Source organism: Ctenopharyngodon idella, chromosome 3, assembly GCF_019924925.1.
Source record: "Ctenopharyngodon idella isolate HZGC_01 chromosome 3, HZGC01, whole genome shotgun sequence".
In the NCBI taxonomy this organism is placed as follows: domain Eukaryota; kingdom Metazoa; phylum Chordata; class Actinopteri; order Cypriniformes; family Xenocyprididae; genus Ctenopharyngodon; species Ctenopharyngodon idella.
The window spans coordinates 49,845,150-49,863,143 of NC_067222.1; the positions used below are offsets into that span (position 1 = coordinate 49,845,150).

The 17,994-nt window shown below is 39.4% G+C and overlaps 1 protein-coding gene and 6 non-coding genes across 7 annotated transcripts in view; 6 read left to right on the forward strand and 1 right to left on the reverse strand.

The window, feature by feature from the left end:
• LOC127508717 (probable polyketide synthase 16) overlaps positions 1-17,994 on the forward strand; it is a 248,369-nt gene that overhangs the window by 201,308 nt on the left and 29,067 nt on the right. The gene's annotated exons all lie outside the window — the stretch shown is intronic.
• On the forward strand, positions 477-548 carry trnap-agg (transfer RNA proline (anticodon AGG)). Its single transcript has one exon. It is a non-coding gene; the product is annotated as a tRNA-Pro (tRNA).
• On the forward strand, positions 645-718 carry trnai-aau (transfer RNA isoleucine (anticodon AAU)). The gene has a single exon. It is a non-coding gene; the product is annotated as a tRNA-Ile (tRNA).
• trnaf-gaa (transfer RNA phenylalanine (anticodon GAA)) lies at positions 815-887 on the forward strand. The gene has a single exon. It is a non-coding gene; the product is annotated as a tRNA-Phe (tRNA).
• trnaq-uug (transfer RNA glutamine (anticodon UUG)) lies at positions 993-1,064 on the forward strand. The gene has a single exon. It is a non-coding gene; the product is annotated as a tRNA-Gln (tRNA).
• Positions 1,265-1,336, forward strand: trnaq-cug (transfer RNA glutamine (anticodon CUG)). Its single transcript has one exon. It is a non-coding gene; the product is annotated as a tRNA-Gln (tRNA).
• trnaa-agc (transfer RNA alanine (anticodon AGC)) lies at positions 1,487-1,559 on the reverse strand. Its single transcript has one exon. It is a non-coding gene; the product is annotated as a tRNA-Ala (tRNA).

The following is a 17,994-nucleotide window of genomic DNA, read 5'->3' on the forward strand; positions in this document are numbered from 1 at the left end:
GTCCTGAGTAAGATATTTTACATAAAAAATGTTTACATATGGTCCACAAGACAAAAAAATAGCTGAATTTATAAAAATGACCCGCTTAAAAGTTTGTGAACCCTTGATTCTTAATACTGTGTATGGTTACCTGGATCATCTATGTCCGTTTTTTGTTTTGTGATGGTTGTTCATGAGTCCCTTGCTTGTCCTGAGCAGTTATACTGCCCAATATTCTTCAGAAAAATCCTCCAGGTCCCGAAAATTCTTCAGATTTCCAACATCTTTTGCATATTTGAACCCTTTCCAACAGTGACTGTATGATTCTCATCTTTTCACACCGAGGACAACTGAGGAACTCAAACACAACTATTAAAAAAAGTTCAAACATTCACTGATGCTCAAGAAGGAAACACGATGGCCGCCGCCACGCCTAAGCCCTCGGTCAAGATGTGTCTTGGCCCGTGTTGGGCCGTGTCGGCTCGTTGGTCTGTGTTGGCTCGTTGGTCTAGGGGTATGATTCTCGCTTAGGGTGCGAGAGGTCCCGGGTTCAAATCCCGGACGAGCCCATGCTTCAGCTCAGGTTTTAATCTCGCCAGCCTGATTAGTGTTACAGGCAATCAGGATATTTCTGGGAAATTGAGCAGCAAGCCTTGTTGTAGCGAGGCCGGTTAGCTCAGTTGGTTAGAGCGTGGTGCTAATAACGCCAAGGTCGCGGGTTCGATCCCCGTACGGGCCAACGTTTTGCTCTCTGGGGACCTTCAAGCTTTGCGCTTCTCGCAAGTGGCCGGCGGTCTCACAGAAATCCCCGCTGGCCACAACGCACACTGACCTGGCCGAAATAGCTCAGTTGGGAGAGCGTTAGACTGAAGATTTAAAAGTCCCTGGTTTGATCCTGGGTTTCGGCAGAGAAGCCACGACTGTGTGTTTTTGGTCGAGGGGGTCCAGTGACCTAACGCCGCCACCTAGCCACATTGCTGCCTGCCTCTCAGACGTACCACTCAGAGAGTGTTGGTTCCATGGTGTAATGGTTAGCACTCTGGACTTTGAATCCAGTGATCCGAGTTCAAATCTCGGTGGAGCCTTTCTTTTATCTCTTTGCGGCAGGGGGAGAAAAACTGAGGCGTCGCGTAACTGTAAAGAGGCGGTGAAATTGGCATTCTCAAAGGGAATTGGGGAAACATGGGCTTAAACGGCAAAGCCTTCACTGGCTCTTTGCTATGCCGCTTCTAGGCTGAATGACTTCATCCTCCGGGGCTCGGCAAGCAAAGGCGATTCTCACAGAGGTTCCATGGTGTAATGGTTAGCACTCTGGACTCTGAATCCAGCGATCCGAGTTCAAATCTCGGTGGGACCTGCTTTTGCCACAAATGTGGGCAGGACCCCGCCCGAAAAACCTTTTCGTCAGCAGCGAGCATCAAGAGCTCATCTAGGCAGTGTCCCATCGTGCCGTAAAAGCGCAGACTGTCCCATTAGGGAAGTGAGCATAAAAGGGCAGGGCCCCACCTGGAGAATGCGGGCATCGATCCCGCTACCTCTCGCATGCTAAGCGAGCGCTCTACCATTTGAGCTAATTCCCCTGGATGGCAGAGTAAAGGTGTCCATCGCTCTCAAAGACACCGGCGAGAAGCGATCCCTAGCATGTGTGCAGGCGTTGCGGCAGGATTTCCAATGGGCACAAAGAAAAGAAACCCTATTTCCTCTGTGCTGGTGACTGGCTACTGTTTAGTTGTACATTTAAGTAAAAGATTGTGCTTTCATCTTTAAGGCCCTTCTTGGTCTTAATCCACAATATGTGTGTGGACGCTCAAGACGCTACCTCTAGGGTCACTCGGGTTGTGCAGCCAACTTCTCCTCTCTGTTTCCCGCTCTGATATCAAGTCTAAAAGACATCTGGCTTTTTTAGCTGTCCTCCCTAAGCACTGGAAGAGTCTCCCTCTCCATCTTAGGTCCACCCTCACCATTGGCATATTTTTAATCCACTCAGAAGCCCACTGCTGTTGTTTTTAATATTTCTCTTGGGGCCCATATACTGTACGTAGTGGAAAAAGTGAGTATTTTGTGTTAAACATGTTGTTTTTGAAATGGTTCGTGTACCTTCGGATAATTTGTTTTCTCGTTTTTGTCTTCTAAACGGAAAAACAAAGAATTTCATGATTCATTTATCACATATTCGACCCTCCTCATGAGCATAAATAAACAAATCTCGAGTCGTTTTTTAATATTTTTATTTTCATCACACTTTGTTCTAATCCGCCAAATGGAAAAACAATAAAACCAAAACGGATAAACAGCTTGAATATTCGATCTATACATGGGTGGGAATAAAACGCCCCTTTCCGCTGATTGGTCAACCAAAGATCAAGCCGCATCATCAGTTCTTAGCTCCAGGACTCAGCTCCGCACAACAGAATATGGTAACCTATATCTATCCGATACATTTGTACGGATTATTACAGTGTTTATTGCAACTACATTTAATCTCGTTCTCATCAAACAGCCAGACTAATAAATGGCTCGACACAACCCGTGCCAGGGCAGAGCCTAGACAGAGCTTTCTTTTGCGTACACATAAATTTGCGTGCCGTGAAATACTAATTTATCGTATTAAATAATAATTTGCATGGCATCTGCTCTCACAACTAGCCAACCTATTTGGCACACTTATTAGCCTACTTATTTAGCTGACCAATTCTCAAAATCTGTGTGCCGGATGCTGTGTGCCGCACTGGACAGCGCGGAGAGAATGCATAAGCCAGTGAAGCGCAGAGCAGAATCAATTCAAGGGTCAAGTCAAGTCAGTACAGTACAGATTGTTTCAAAGCAGCTTCACAGTGATAATAGGAAAATTAATAGACAGAGTTTGTTTTGGCTTTAATGGAGCTCTAAGATAAAGTTTATTGAGCTAAAGTTTTTGATTGAATCACTTTCGTTGTAAAAGTCATTAGTTATTAACTTAGGGGACGCTTAAATGTCACCTTTTTAACTGAAAACAGAACAGAAACAGAAACTTTTAATGCGTTCTTGCCGTTCATTTACGTGTTTAAGGGTAGACTATGAAATAACACTTTGAACAATAAAGCCAGAGATGAATATATATTTTTATATTTATTGCCATCTATTACCGTCATAAATTAATTAGTCAAATAAGGCTACCTTTTTTAAATAGCTATATCTTATTAAATATAGGCCTATTCCATCTTTAAATTTAAAATCTTAAATTTAGTCAATAAAATTAGAGTTTGACGCTATTTTCAACCAAAGGCATCTTGCGCTGCAGAGGTGCATAGCAGCATCTGAAGTTGCTTTTAGATGTATTTACACATTTTAATGCTGCTCAGATAGGTCCGTAAATACATTCACACAGCAAATACATAATGCAATGACATTAATTTTATGTTTTAAACAAAATGCTTTGAATACAGAAATATTAAATAAATTACAAGATGAAACGAATATGAAATATCGCCAGTAGGTGGCAGCAAGTCACTGTGTTAATAAATGAGTCATTTTATTCAATCGATTCGCTCGAAACATTGATTCACCAGCCATACAGCCTTTTTATTACTGAATGAATCACTCAACCGATTTGTTCAAAGAATCGGATTCATTAACAAATTAACTAGGCTACTCTGTGCGCCTTGTGTTGCGAGTCGCACAATGATCCGTGACTTTGCTTTAGAAATTTAGCTGGCAGAAAAAATAAAACATTGTTTTTAGGGACATCAATTAATACTCAGTGTTAATGAAATAAACTCAGTGTATTGCTCAAAACAACAGTCAGGACTGCTGATCTGCACTTGAACTTCACTACAATGTAACTACATTCTCTCTGCGCTGTTCAGTGAGTCGCGCATTTTTGGCACACAGATTTCAAGAGTTGATCAGCTAAATAAAACAGGCAGTGTGCCAAAGGCTAGGGGTAGTTGTGACAGCAGATGCAACGTAAATTAATTAATATTTAATATGATAAACTAATTCCACCGCACGCAAATTTATGTGTAGGCAGAAGAAAGCTAGGTGCCCCTGTAGGGTTTGTGTCGAGTCATTCTTTAATCTGGTTGTTTGATGAGAAATAGACCTAGATGAAATGTCCGAGTTAAGAATCCATACAACTGTAACTGATGAACAATACTGTTGCGCGGAACTGAGAAAGAACTGCTGACAGCAGCTTGACCTTCACTGTAAATACATTCTCTCTGTGCTGTCCAGTGCGTCGTGCAGCTCCAGCAGAGATTTTTAGAGTTGGTCAGCTAAATAAAACAGCGGTGTGCCAAATACATAGGCTAGGAGTAGTTGTGAGAGCAGATGCCACGTAAATTAATATTTAATACGATAAATTAGTATTTCACGTATAACCACGAATTTATGCGTACACAGAAGAAAGCTCTGTCTAGGCTCTGCCCTGGCACGGGTTGTGTCGAGCCATTTATTAGTCTGGCTACTAAATGAATGGTTTCTTCGTTTTTCCTCTCGACAAAAACGAGAAAACAAATTATCCGAAGGTACACGGACCTGAAATAAAGCTGCTTTTTGCTGATTATCAGTGTTCTGACACATTATGTAGGCTTACTGTTACCTGTTTTCATTGTGGGCCTATAATTCACTGTATAAATGTCTTTAAATCATTTACAGTGGGGAGTAAGCTAATCTATCAAATCTTTTATTATTATTTTCGCGACGCGGCGGTTATTCGGTGAGGCGCTATTAAAATTAGCCTATTGATTTGTAGGCTAATATCAATTTAATAATAAAAGTAGGCCTACCCTAATAATATAATAATAATAATAATTTAATATATAAATTGGAAATGCTAAATTCTCTTGATATCCATAGCTGATGCTTTTGACGATATCTCTGGAAACATGGTCAATTGACTCCCCAGCACGGGGGTTTATCGTGCATATTTCAAACGCATAGTGTGAGCAGTCAAGTCACAGCTTGACCATCAGACCGCATAGTGTGAGCACATAAATCATGCGCTTTGGGTTTACATCGCATGCGATCTACTCGTACAGTGTGAGTTGGTAACCTTGCTGAACTTGCACAGAAATTGCACAGTGTATGCCCGCCTTAAGTTTTCTTCCAAAAGACTTTAAAAATAGAGTAATGCATTTTACCGTAATGTAACACATTGTTAATTGAAACATTCGGAGAGGATTAAAACAAGACTAAATACGGGAATACGTTAACTCAGGGTTATATCCTTACACATAATTATAAACATTTAGAGTTTAATTAAACAATTAAAGTTGTAACTTATAGGCTATAATATGGAAAAATACATACACACCGGATGCAAAAGGGGATACATTTTGGAATAGTCATATTTTGAGGCTAAATGCAGAGAAAGTCTATGTGTGTGTTGGTCTTTGTGATTTATGAGGACATTTCATATGAATATGAATATGTATGAAATCGCGGCTTCTGATTGGCTGACCGCCAGAAGTCTTCATAATGTTGGAATTTGTCAAACTCAAGCCATGTTAACACAGATCTATGACAATGACGGTATTGGAAAATATATAAGTATAAAATAATAGCCACATGTTACATTTACTAAGTTATATATAAAAATCACTGCACACTGAACCCTCTTCTCCCACCTGACCGAAGCCTTATCTCTGTGGATGTCTGACGTACGGTGTACATTTTAGGACTTCCTCACACCTCAGTCATACAACAAAAAGGCGTCATGCCTCAGACTAAAAGGCTTCAGTCATCGGACAAAACGGCATCGCGCCTCAGACTGAAAGGCTTCAGGTCTCAGGAAAAACGACGTCAGGTCTCGTACAATTAGGCATCGAACGAAACAGCCTCAGACCAAAAGGCTTCAGACGAAAAGGCATCAGGTTTTTTTTTTTTTTGTATAGCCTTTCTATTGGCTTTTATCCCATCATAATGCCGTCCTTCAGTTGTCTTTTTCTTTAGTTACTATTCCCAAATTGATGTAAGGTGTGTGCATACATGTTAATTATGTAGAATCTATCTGTTGATGGTATTCATGTAGGCTATTTAAAAGAAAAGAACATGCCGATTTTCACATTGGTCTGCAGAAAAACAGCAACGGACTGAATGAAAATGTAAAATGTGACTCTAACATCCAGATAGTGGTATTCTTATTTTATTGTTATTTTTATTTTTTATGCATTCCATTTTTATTCTTATGTATTTGTTTCCTTTTTATGTAAAGCACTTTGAATTACCATTGTGTATGAAATGTGCTAAATAAAATTGCCTTGCCTTGCCTAATCGACACTCTGACAGTAGGTGGCGCTGGAACAGAAGAAATAAAGCCGTTCCCTGGTAACCTCTGTACACAAAGCAGCTGTGCTTATAACAACGCAGTCAAATAGCTTGAAAGATTTTTTACCTCTCATAAAAATGAACCATGGTTTTACTACAGATAAAACAGAATGGTTATTGTAGTTAACCATGGTAACCACAAATTAACCATGGTTTTGCTACACTATAGTTTATGGTATTTGTAGTAAAATTGTTATACAAATAGTTGCCTATCAATCCGACAAAGAAAATGATAGTTACACACTTTTAACCATGGTTAATTTTCGTATGTGTTCACAATAGTTTGCAATGCAAGCTATTTGCAATATGTTATTTTGCTAACTTTTTATACATGCAAATAAAACTAGTGAATAATACAAATTTACAAAATAATCTCAGTGGGATATGTTTTATACAACTTAGTGTAACATTTAACAGAAAACTGCATCACATTGAGGCGGGGCAATTTGCTTCTTTCTAAGTCCGTTTCGTCTGATGCCTTTATGTCTGATGCCTTTTAGTCTGAGGCCGTTTCGTCTGATGCCTAATGGTACGAGACCTGACACCTGACGTCGTTTTTCCTGAGACCTGAAGCCTTTCAGTCTGAGGCGCGATGCCGTTTTGTCCAGTGACTGAAGCCTTTTAGTCTGAGGCAAGAAGGCTTTTCGTTGTATGACTGAGGTGTGAGGAAGTCCTAAAATGTACACCGTACTGACGACGACGATACCATCACCCGTAAGGTAAGATTAATGATAAGCACAAAGCTACTCTTTATGTTAAAATCTGTTTTAGTTTATAACAATTTAAACTATTATTGTTAATAAGACGATTGTGAAATTAAAGAGCATGAACTGTTAATCAAGTTGGCTTTGGTGAAACATCCCTTACGAAAACCATGAACCATGGTTTTATTATAGTAAAAGTGTAGTAACCATGGTTTTTTGGCTAATTGATTACCATTTATATAACCACAGTTTTACCACAAATACCGTGGTTAAACTATGGTTAGAGTAGCAAAGCCATGGTTAATTTGTGGTTACAATGGTTTAACTATAATAACCATGTTTTTTTTGTTTTATTTGTAGTAAAACCATGGTTCATTTTCGTAAGGGATAGCATGATTTATCTTTGTGTTCTGATAAAGCGAGATGAATTCATAATTTAGTGTTGATTAATAATTTTTAGTCATTTATTAACAGTAAAATCGGCAGCTTTATTGCTACTTAGAAGTTCAAAAAAGATACATACTAAGTAAACAGTAATGGTGTGATTTATTTCGGGACAAAAATTACTATTAGCATAGGGGAGAGTGGGGTAAAGTAAGACATTTTTTACATTTGCTCCCCTCCAAGCGAGCTAAAATGGTTTATCAGTAAAATTTACACATTTCCCATTGATTCAGGATGTTTCCTAGCCATGGAAATTATCAGAATGTATTCAGGACGAAGGTCAGTGAAAATATGATTGTTTTTTAAAAAGTCGTCTTGTGTCTCACTTTACCCCAGCTTAGGAGTAAACTGAGACAGACCAGAGAAATCAAGGGGGTAAAGTGAACCAGCTGGGGGTAAACTGATCCATTTACTTTTTCCACTCTGAAACTACCATAACAACACATGTTGTAACAGTTAGAATCCTGACAACTAGCTTGACAACCACATATTCCAGAACTAATGTCGGACTAGTAACAGAATCATGGGGATTGGTCAATTAAGCTCATTTTTTTTCTAAACACTTGAAAGTAAATCTGAACAAAATCAAATACAACATAATATAATTCAAAATATTTTAATTAACATTCAAATGACAGATAGAACCAGTTAGATTAGAACACAGTCTGGGGGTCAGAACACAGGACCCTTAGAGCCAGCTAGTGTCTAGGGGTCAGAGCAAAGGACAATCAGAACCAGCTAGAACAGCCTGGGACTCAGAACACAGGACTAGACCCACCTGTATTAAAACATCAGCCTACTGTCATACTCTACAACTAGGCCTACTCTACATTCCAGCCCTGAAGGTTACAGGGAAAGATGAGGAGTTGCTCTCTCCGTGTGGTTCCTCCAGGCCTTTTAGGTTGAGGCAGCTTCTTCACCACATCACATTTAGGAACATGTGCCACATCATTTTCCTTTATAGCAAATGAGGGTCTCTCCCACTCTTTCGTGTTTCCCTGGATTCTTCTGAGAAATTGTGCAAATATTTCGTCATCCTCAACTTTCTTAACCATGCCAATGTAACGGACGCTCCTGTGTTTGGTGACAAAGTCACCCATGGACAGATCTGTGTTTCCTGGATCACTTCAGTTTCTTTTCTCTTTCTTTATAAGCCTTTTCAATTGCCTGCTTCTCAGGAGTATCAGTTAGGATGGCTGTCTTCACACGCTTTCGTTTGGTTTGTCTTCTGGGGGGATATTTGGGAAATGATAGGATTTCATGAGGAGACACATATCCAGGTCGGCTGGAAACACATGGCACATCTGAGTCAGCTGGTGAGGCACATCCATGTGGACCATGTGCAGTGGTTGGATTAGCATCAGCTAGTGAATTATCTGCAGCAGGTGGTTCACCTGCAGGTGGATCATCTGCAGGGGGTGGACCATCCAAATCATCTGCATGGGGTGGACCATCCGGATCATCTGCAGTGGCAGGCTGCAGCTCAGGGTTTGGCCGGTCTGACACCATGGATGGTGCAAATGCTTCATCAGGGAAAATTTCTCGGTTATATGGGAAAATCCCAGTGGACCTAAATCCAGAAGTGATGTTGTGTGGTGTCACTGCTGACATGAAGGCCTCATTCACAAGTCCTGCAATCTGGTAGATCGAGACTGTTTTGCCAGGGTTGGATCTCATCCACCCATCAAGAGCTCGGCTGTATTGGGTCTTGAACGGGCCATACACGGTTACATCGAGAGGCTGCATGCGATGGGATGTGTGGGGTGGGAGAACAATACCATTGCTCTTGGCTATTTCTACTTCCTTGAGTGAGATGTGAGCCTTAAGAATATCCTGGATTAGCAGCATGGGACAGTCAGGGGTGCAGTTAGTGTGCTGTATCAGGTGATTAAGGAACTCAGCCCAGGTGTCTTCATTCATCCATCCCGTTCTGGTGGAGGTACCTTTGGCTCCTGGAGGTGCTCCTATCATTAAGCAGTCCTTAAACTTAACTCGGGGGAAGATAAACATGGGAGGTGTGGCATTCCCAGCAGCATTCACTGCACACACCACAGTCACCAGTTCTCCTCTCTCAGCCTATGTGACAGAACCAACTTGCTTTTTTTCCTTTCTCTATCACAACCTGATTCAAATAGAAAGTTTAGAATCAATGGCATGTGCAATCAGTATGCCACTACTGGTCTAAAGGTACATTGTATTTCTTTTCAGTCCATTTCTTTTCAGTTCACAGGTTCACAACATTACTAATAGCATTAGTTTCAGCATTCTGTCAATAGCTAGCTGGTCATTATCACAAGCCACTCAGTATCAGTCTGGTGCTCTCTAGTGTATCATGTGTAGCTTAGGCTACCTGCTGTGGCTTTTGTACTGTAAAGATGCCTGTTTCATCCACATTGTAAATCATGTGTGGAGGGAATGTATGCCTGTTAAAGATGAGAGGCAAGGGAAGAACCTTATCAGAATCAAAACCAAATCTTACAGGTAAAGCCTCCATAAAACATTTGCAACTAAACAATTAATTCTGTCCACCTGTCCATCACTACAGCCAGATTGTCAAAGAACTCCCCAACTGTAGTTTTATTGAAGGCTGTAGCCCTTCCCAGGGATGTTGCCTCTGGAGTTCGGACAGAGAGATGGCGACGTGCTAGGAAGCTGCCAAACTAGTCTTCATCTAGAGTAGACAATTCATTATTAGTAGGGCTGTCAAAAGATTAATCGCAATTAACCGAATCCATTTTGGGTCTTATAGTTATTTTGGGTCTTATAGTTTTATTCTATGTATACTCGTTCAAACACGCAGGTTTCTGTTAAAATGGTTTATTAATCATGTTGAGAATTTAATTTGTTAATACTTTGTTGTTAATCTACGCAGGTAACTTCGGGACCTGCCTCACTTGTCTGTGGAGATGGGAGTAAAACATCACAGATGGTAATTGTGAAGTGTGTGTGTAACCTATAATGGTATTAATAAGGGTAAAGGAATCCTGCTCCTGGAGAGCCACTCACACCGCACGTGTAAGCAATCCGTAAGCAACATATTTTTTTGGCACCTAAGAGCAATCACATAGCATGCGTAAGCAGCAGTGCAGCCATCATTTCAGAGCCAAGTCTATTTTTATTGCGCTGCTCATGCTGATTGGGGTATATGCTTACGTGGCGATGACATATTTCCGCTAAAATCTCAGCCAGCTTTGTTCCATCCAGCGCATGTTGCGTTAATAGGCAGTGTAAAACAGGCGTTTCCCTTATTGGACCACGAATTGTGTTTTATGTCCTCATATTTACTGTTGGTGTCATGTTGTGGGGGTTGGGTGAAGATCCAGGTTTAGGTTACTACAGTCAGATTGGGATATGTGTTGTGTTTTATGTCCTCATATTTACTGTTGATGTCATGTTGTGGGGGTTGGGTGAAGATCCAGGTTTCTCTTAGTACAGCCAAACTGGGCCATTAATATTTACTAATAAAAAAAATTAATTTACTGATAAAACCTACATTGGTTATGATATTTAATTGATTTAAACCCCAAACCTTTTAGTTAAACTTCTAACATCTATTTGAAGTTTACTTCACTTTAAATGGGTTAATCAGATTAATTTTAATTCAATATCTTTATAGAATTTATTTTATTTATTCATTTATTTTTTTCAACAGATTTGCAAACATGACATTTATTCAGCTGTGTCAAGCTTGGATAAATGTGCCAGCTGTAATGGGCCCTATTCTGCATTTAAGTGGATTGGTGTAAAGTGTAAGAGTAAGTACTATGTTTTGACTAGTAAAAGATACTGTAATGTGTACGGTAATGTGTTACCAGTCTCTATTAATTTATTAATTTCCCAACCCTTTTGGTAGATACCATCTAATTTAGAGCAAATCTCAGGAAACAAACTTATATTTATTATTCTGTCTAGTTTGCTTATGTTTCTGGCATAAATCTTGCTACAACAAGAATGTGACGCCTTACCCTGACTCATTTAAATCAGTAAGTGAATTTTATCAAATAATCTTTAAAAGAATAGTTCACTAATAATACATTTTTTTTTAAAAAAAGTTTGTAAATATCTACATTTTTAATTAATAAATATTTGTTTTCTATTATAGAATTCTGAAGAAGAATTATTTAGTGAGGACTCAGATAAGGACTATGTTCCCAGTGGTTTTTCAGAGGATTCGGAATCGGACATGGTGTCTTCAGAACCGGAGTGTCCTAAACCACTCTCCAACGTAGACTGCCAAGAAAGCATCTTAGTTAAAGATTCACTACCTGGAGATGCAGTCTGCACAGCACAGCTGAAAAAGTCATGCAGGAAAGGCGAGCAGGTATTCGAAGTTTACATCAAAGTAGGGGTTGAAAATATAGGGGCTGAGGATACCACAGAATGTGGGGAAGGTCCATCAGTACCGTCCTCTGAAATATCCACTTCAGTATATAAGAATTACTGTTATATTTGTGGAAAGCCCCAATCGAAATTTACAAGACACTTAAAAATTCATGAAAACACAAATGTGGATGTTGCTAGGGCTCTGGCCTTGCCGAAGCATTCCAAGGAACGTAAGAAACTGCTGGACAAACTACGAAAAAAAGGAAATTATGAACATAATGCAAGTGTTTTAGCCAGTGGATCTGGGCAATTAAAACTCAAACATAAACCGAAGAAAAATTACAATCCAAATAATTATGTGAATTGCATGTATTGCCATGCAATGTTCCTACGCAGAGATCTGTGGAGACATGTACGGAACTGTCCTTCTAAGTCAGTGGATCAGGAACAACCAGGAAGAAATAAGGTACTGGCTTTAGTGACAATGACTGATTCAGTTCTCTGTCAGCAAATGTCACAGAGTGTTTGGAAACTCCTAACACCAATGAAAGATGATAACATTTCTGCTGCTGTGCGGAGTGATTTCACTATCCTACAGCTGGCACAATCATTTTTAAATAAACATGGCCAAGATCCGTCTAAACATGATTACATCCGACAGAAACTAAGAGAGGTTGGAAGACTTTTGTTGATCCTGAGAATGCAATTTTCATTGCATACAATTGAGGATGCTGTTAAGCCTGCAAATTTTGGGATGGTTATACAGGCTGTCAAAAGAGTATCTGGGTATGATGCAGCAAAACACACTTACCACACTTCAAGCCTTGCTCTTAAGCTGGGTCACTCTTTGAACAAGTTATGTGACATCATACACTGTAGAGCGTTAATGGTTGAAGATGATGCAAGGATTAAGTCAACCCAGACTTTCAAAAAGTTGTATAATTCTAAGTGGTCGGAACTTGTGTCTCATGGAGCTTTAACCACTTTACATGAAGGACATTTTAATAAACCATCCACCCTCCCGTTTACTGAAGATGTTCAGCGTCTTCATCAACATCTCGAAACAGTCGCTGATTTAGCTTCTGACAACTTGAAGAAGACTGCATCAACAAAAGTCTATGGAGAACTGTGCAGATCGACTCTTGCCAAAATTATTCTGTTCAATCGAAAGCATGGAGGAGAAGTTGCAAGGATGCACTTAAAAAGTTTCCTAGAGAGGGACACAGCTCCTCTTCACAAAGATGTTGCTGTTGGCCTTACAGCGTTTGAGCAGAAACTTTGCGCACATTTTAGTCGAGTAGAAATTAGGGTGAAATTAAATTAAGCACAGACATGGTCAATGCTTTAACACTTCTCATAAGCAAAAGACAAGAGTGTGGAGTTCCACAAGACAATACATTTCTTTTTGCATGACCCAGCTGTTTGACTTCGTATCGAGGTCAAGACTGTCTACGGATTTACGCAGATGAGTGTGGTGCTCAGAACCCTGAGCTCCTCCGGTCAACACAGTTGCGAAAACATGCTGCAACTTTGTCACAGGTCCTGAACCTAAAAAACCAAGAATTGGATCAAGTGGCAGACTTCTTGGGCCATGATATACGTGTCCACAGAGAATATTACAGGCTTCCAGAGGCTACAACCCAGGTGGCCAAAATTTCTAAACTTCTACTCGCCATGGAGAAAGGTTCTCTTAGACCGTTAGCATCTTGCTTAAAAATGACCAAAGAGTTTTGATATTTTTCCTATTTAAAACTTGACTCTTCTGTAGTTACATTGTGTACTAAGACCGACAGAAAATGAAAAGTTGTGATTTTCTAGGCCGATATGGCTAGGAACTATACTCCTATTCCGGCGTAATTATCAAGGAACTTTGCTGCCGTACCATGGGTGCAGCAGGCGCAATGATATTACGCAGCGTCCTAGCCATATCGGCCTAGAAAATCGCAACTTTTCATTTTCCGTCGGTCTTGGTACACGATGTAACTACAGAAGAGTCAAGTTTTAAATAGGAAAAATATCGAAACTCTTTGGGCATTTTTGTGCGAGATGCTAACGGTCCAATCAGATTCAATGAACTATGCTAAGCTATGCTAAAAGTGGTACCGCCAGACCCGGAGATCGGCTGAATGGATTCAAAAAGGGTAAAACTCAACTGTTTAACTCTGTGTTCCTGTGTTCCTTTAAGGATATATAAATGTTAGTCGAAGCTAAAAATCAGTGGCATATATAATCTAGATTTTGGTCTGGATCACTTTTTGCATTTGCTTGATTGATTTAAATTAGATGTACATGTGTTTCTGTTTTGTTTTTAAGCAGTTTACCAAAAAAGTAAAAAGAAGAAGTGCAGCAGTAGGGAAGAGCATGAACACGACATAAAATACAATCATTTTAAAAACTTATAATAACAACTAATAATCAGTTGATAGATATAAACACTCAACATAAATAATACATATTTACCTGTGAAAGGTTATACCATTTTTTGGGGGTATTTATATCGCGACGGTTTTTACCGCACAGTGTTGTGGCATATTTACCAAACAGTAAGTGACGTCAGCAGCAGCTGACATGTGGAGCGTTCCAAGATGGCGGACACATCTACGTGCCTGGAGCGCTTGAAGGCAGCATCTAGTTATATATATCTATGGGCTAGACTAAGGATAATTATTAGACTGGTTGGAAGAATAGAAAGATAAGATCTAGTCATCATTGTGTTTATCCTAGGAATCTGTTTTTCTCTTTTGTAGTCGTTCTTGAAAATCCTGCTGAAAAGAAGGATGCCAGAAGGAAACAAAAACAGCAATGGTCTCCAACTGAAATCGCAGCAGTAATGAGACACTTTAAAAACCACATTACACAGGGAAAACTTGCCACTAAAATTGATTGCCAGCAGTGCAAGAATGCTGAGCATCCTGCTTTGGCTAATCGCTCTTTACAAAATATCAGAGACTTTGTTAGGAATAGGGGTTTGACAGAGAAGAGAAAGAGACAGGCACAAAACATTTAGTGTTTTGATGGCGTTGTTAATTTTTTTTTTGGTTTTATATGTATGAGCAAGGTTATACATTGTTTAGTGATATGATATAATATGCTTTGTTCATTATTAAGTTTATCAAAGGTAAATGGTAAAGTGCTTTACCTCAACGCATTTTGGTTATTTTTTATTTTTGTATTTGAAAAAGCACACGTTAAACTTTGCTTCTTGTTCCCATACTTTGTGTACTGTTTTATGTTCTCACACACACATATATATATATATATATAAACAAATGGTGTAGTGGTTAGAGAGTTAGGCACCTTACCCCTGTTTGCTCTGCAGTGATAGCTGCACTACTTGTAAGTAGCTTTGGATAAAAGCGTCTGCCAAATGAATACATGTAAATGCAAATGATGACGAACATTCATATCACAGAATATATGTTATTACAAAGCTATATAAGGTAAAATGTACAGACAGCTGGTTGTTATTACAAAATTCATTGTTCCACCCTGGAGAGGTTAATTTTGCGATTACAACTAGCTGGATGTACCATTTTTCTGCTTAGTACAGTTACAGCCAAAGTAGTAATTACAGGAACACAAACTATGATTTGAAATAATTTTTGCCTGTTTAAAATCAAATTAAATTATTTTGATGTATTATTTTAATATATGTCATTAAATTGCACCAGTCGCAGTGACTCGCAGTACCTGGATAAGCCTTGTGTTACCAGTTTCAGCAGACCTGAGAATGTTGCCTTCACTTTGTTAAACCGTTTGTCCTCATCGATCACTTTTGTACTTATAATACACAAAATTTTTACATTTGTGTTAAACCGTTTGTCCTCATAGATCACTTTTGTCCTTATAATACACAATGTTTTCACGTTTGTGTTTGCGTTTTTAAGTTTTAGGGTGTTCCTGGGGGTGCATATAAAAATATATGGCTTGGTTGTCCAAGGATAAGACATTGGAAGACATAAAGCTCACACATTCACACTTAGTGTAAAAGATGAACAGAAAAATAATTACTCTTGATTCTGATTGAGCTAATTATTGCGGCATTAAATTGTTTTTGCATTGCATTATGTGTATGCTTGGTTAAAGAGATGAGTTTGTAGACTTAAACTGATCAAGTGTGTCTAAATTCTGAACAGGGCTGTGGAGGCTGAGGTGGCTTTCAAAGTTTAGGAGCTAAGTCAGAAAACTGTTTACTACCTTTTAAAGGATTGTGATATTCAGGGCATTATTAACAGACCAGAACTTTGTGACCAGAAGGTTTGACTGACAGTAGTCTCATAAGGGTTCACAAATATATTGAAGTGCTAAGCCATTGTCCTCAGGTCAGTGATGTCATTTTAATACTCAATGCCTTTATTTTGTGTATGTTTAGATATGTCCTATTAATACATGTGTGTGTGTGTGTGTTATAGCTACTGTCCTTATAATAACGGTTTGTGTCATAGGTGGGACTTGCATATAATTATAATATGTCATCATAATTGTGTATTTTGTCAGGTTGTTACATTATCACTTGTGTTGAGTGTAAACGAATTCTGAAGTGAAATCTGTGTTGTGTGGCTAAAACTAATTTTTTTGATGTGCACCACAACTCTGTAGAGCAAGTGGAAAGGGGTGTACCCCTAATACAGCAGAAAACTGGTTTGGGCTGAAGTGTCCTTGTAATACACATAAACCCGAATGTGTATGTGTGTGAGTGTGTGTGTATTGGCGGTCATCTGGCCACACAAAGAATTCGGGCCTGGTTTGGGAAATTTGATCTGAGTTGATTAAGATCTTTGTGAAGTCAAATGGAGAGGTCCGTGGTCGCCCGTTGACCATCGACACGTGGCAACAAACGTGTCAAGTGTCCTGTAAAAGTCAGCCAGGCCAGAGCCAGTGTGTGATTTACAGGAAAAGTTCAAGATGCTAAAAGCTTTCTTAAATTTAAAGTTGGTTTGATGACTTTGATCCTGTCCAGATGCTACAATCAACTCATCTCTTAGTTTAAAAAAAACCCAGATTAAATCTGTTGTAAAAAGTAGTTATCAACTTAGATTCATTTCTAGGTTAAAACTCTTTTTTTCCTTTTAAAGATTTGGAGTTTGTTTTCATGGTAAATTTGCCTATGCGTTGTTTTTTTTTTTTTTTTTCTTTACATATTTTATAACTCATTTGGTCCATTTGTACAACTTCACCTTATCCATGTCAAACTGGGCAAAAATCTGTTTTGACTACCCTTGCCTGTGTTTGGCATTGTCATTAACTGCAAACATGAATCTAACTAAAGCAGTTTTTTTGTTTGTTATTGTAAGTAGTTGTGTTTGTTTCTGTCATGTGATTGTACTGTCCATTTGTCTGTAAATCTGAAAAAAAAAAAAAAAAAAAAAAAAAAATTGGAGATAGTTGTTCATGGCAGTCAGTTAATTTTTTTTTTTTTTTTTAAATGTGGCGTTTATCGTTTTTTGCAAATTAACTCTTCATATCAATTTTGATGCACTGGTTCTCCCACGGTGCCAGAGGAACTCACAGGCATTTTCGGTAACCTGGAGCGCTATCTGCAGTGCTCCTGCTTGCCAGAGGTACCTAATATACTTCAGGGTAGTCTGAGGTGCTGTCTGGTGATGCTATTTGGAATATTACAGCTGGCAAGTTGCAATCTGACTTATCACCTGTAATGCTGCCTGAATCATAATCATGCACTGTTCGTTGGTTGTCCAGAGGAGAACTGGCCCCCAGACTGAGCCTGGTTTCTCACAAGGTGTTTTTTTCTTTCTTTTCTTCTTCTCCATTTTGTCTCTTTTGAGGGTTGCTAATGAAATTCTACATGGTGCTGATTCTGGAAGTTGTGTTGTTCTGTTACTTTTAGATCTTACCACAGCATTTGACACAATTGACCATAAGTTCCCTTTCAGTCGGTCACGTTCGACGTACGTCAGTAGTGACCGACGAATTGGGATATCGCTAGAGAGCCCTATCAGCTTCGAGTGAACTACAACAGGCCAATGAAGTTGGCGTGCGATATTTGCATAATGCGCACCGCCCCCGCCAGGTGGTATAAATAGGGGAGCAGATGCAATCGCACTCTGTCTTTCGCTTCGGAGCCAACCTGTGTGTTCCTGCTGTTAGTCTGAGAGTGACTTCGCAAGCCTTTGAAGAGCTTTTGTTCTACAGTGCTGGCTTTATGGCACCTTACAGCGAGGCCGCGAGCTTCCCAGAGTGAGCTTCTCGAGCTGTTATACAGCTCTCAACTGCTGTT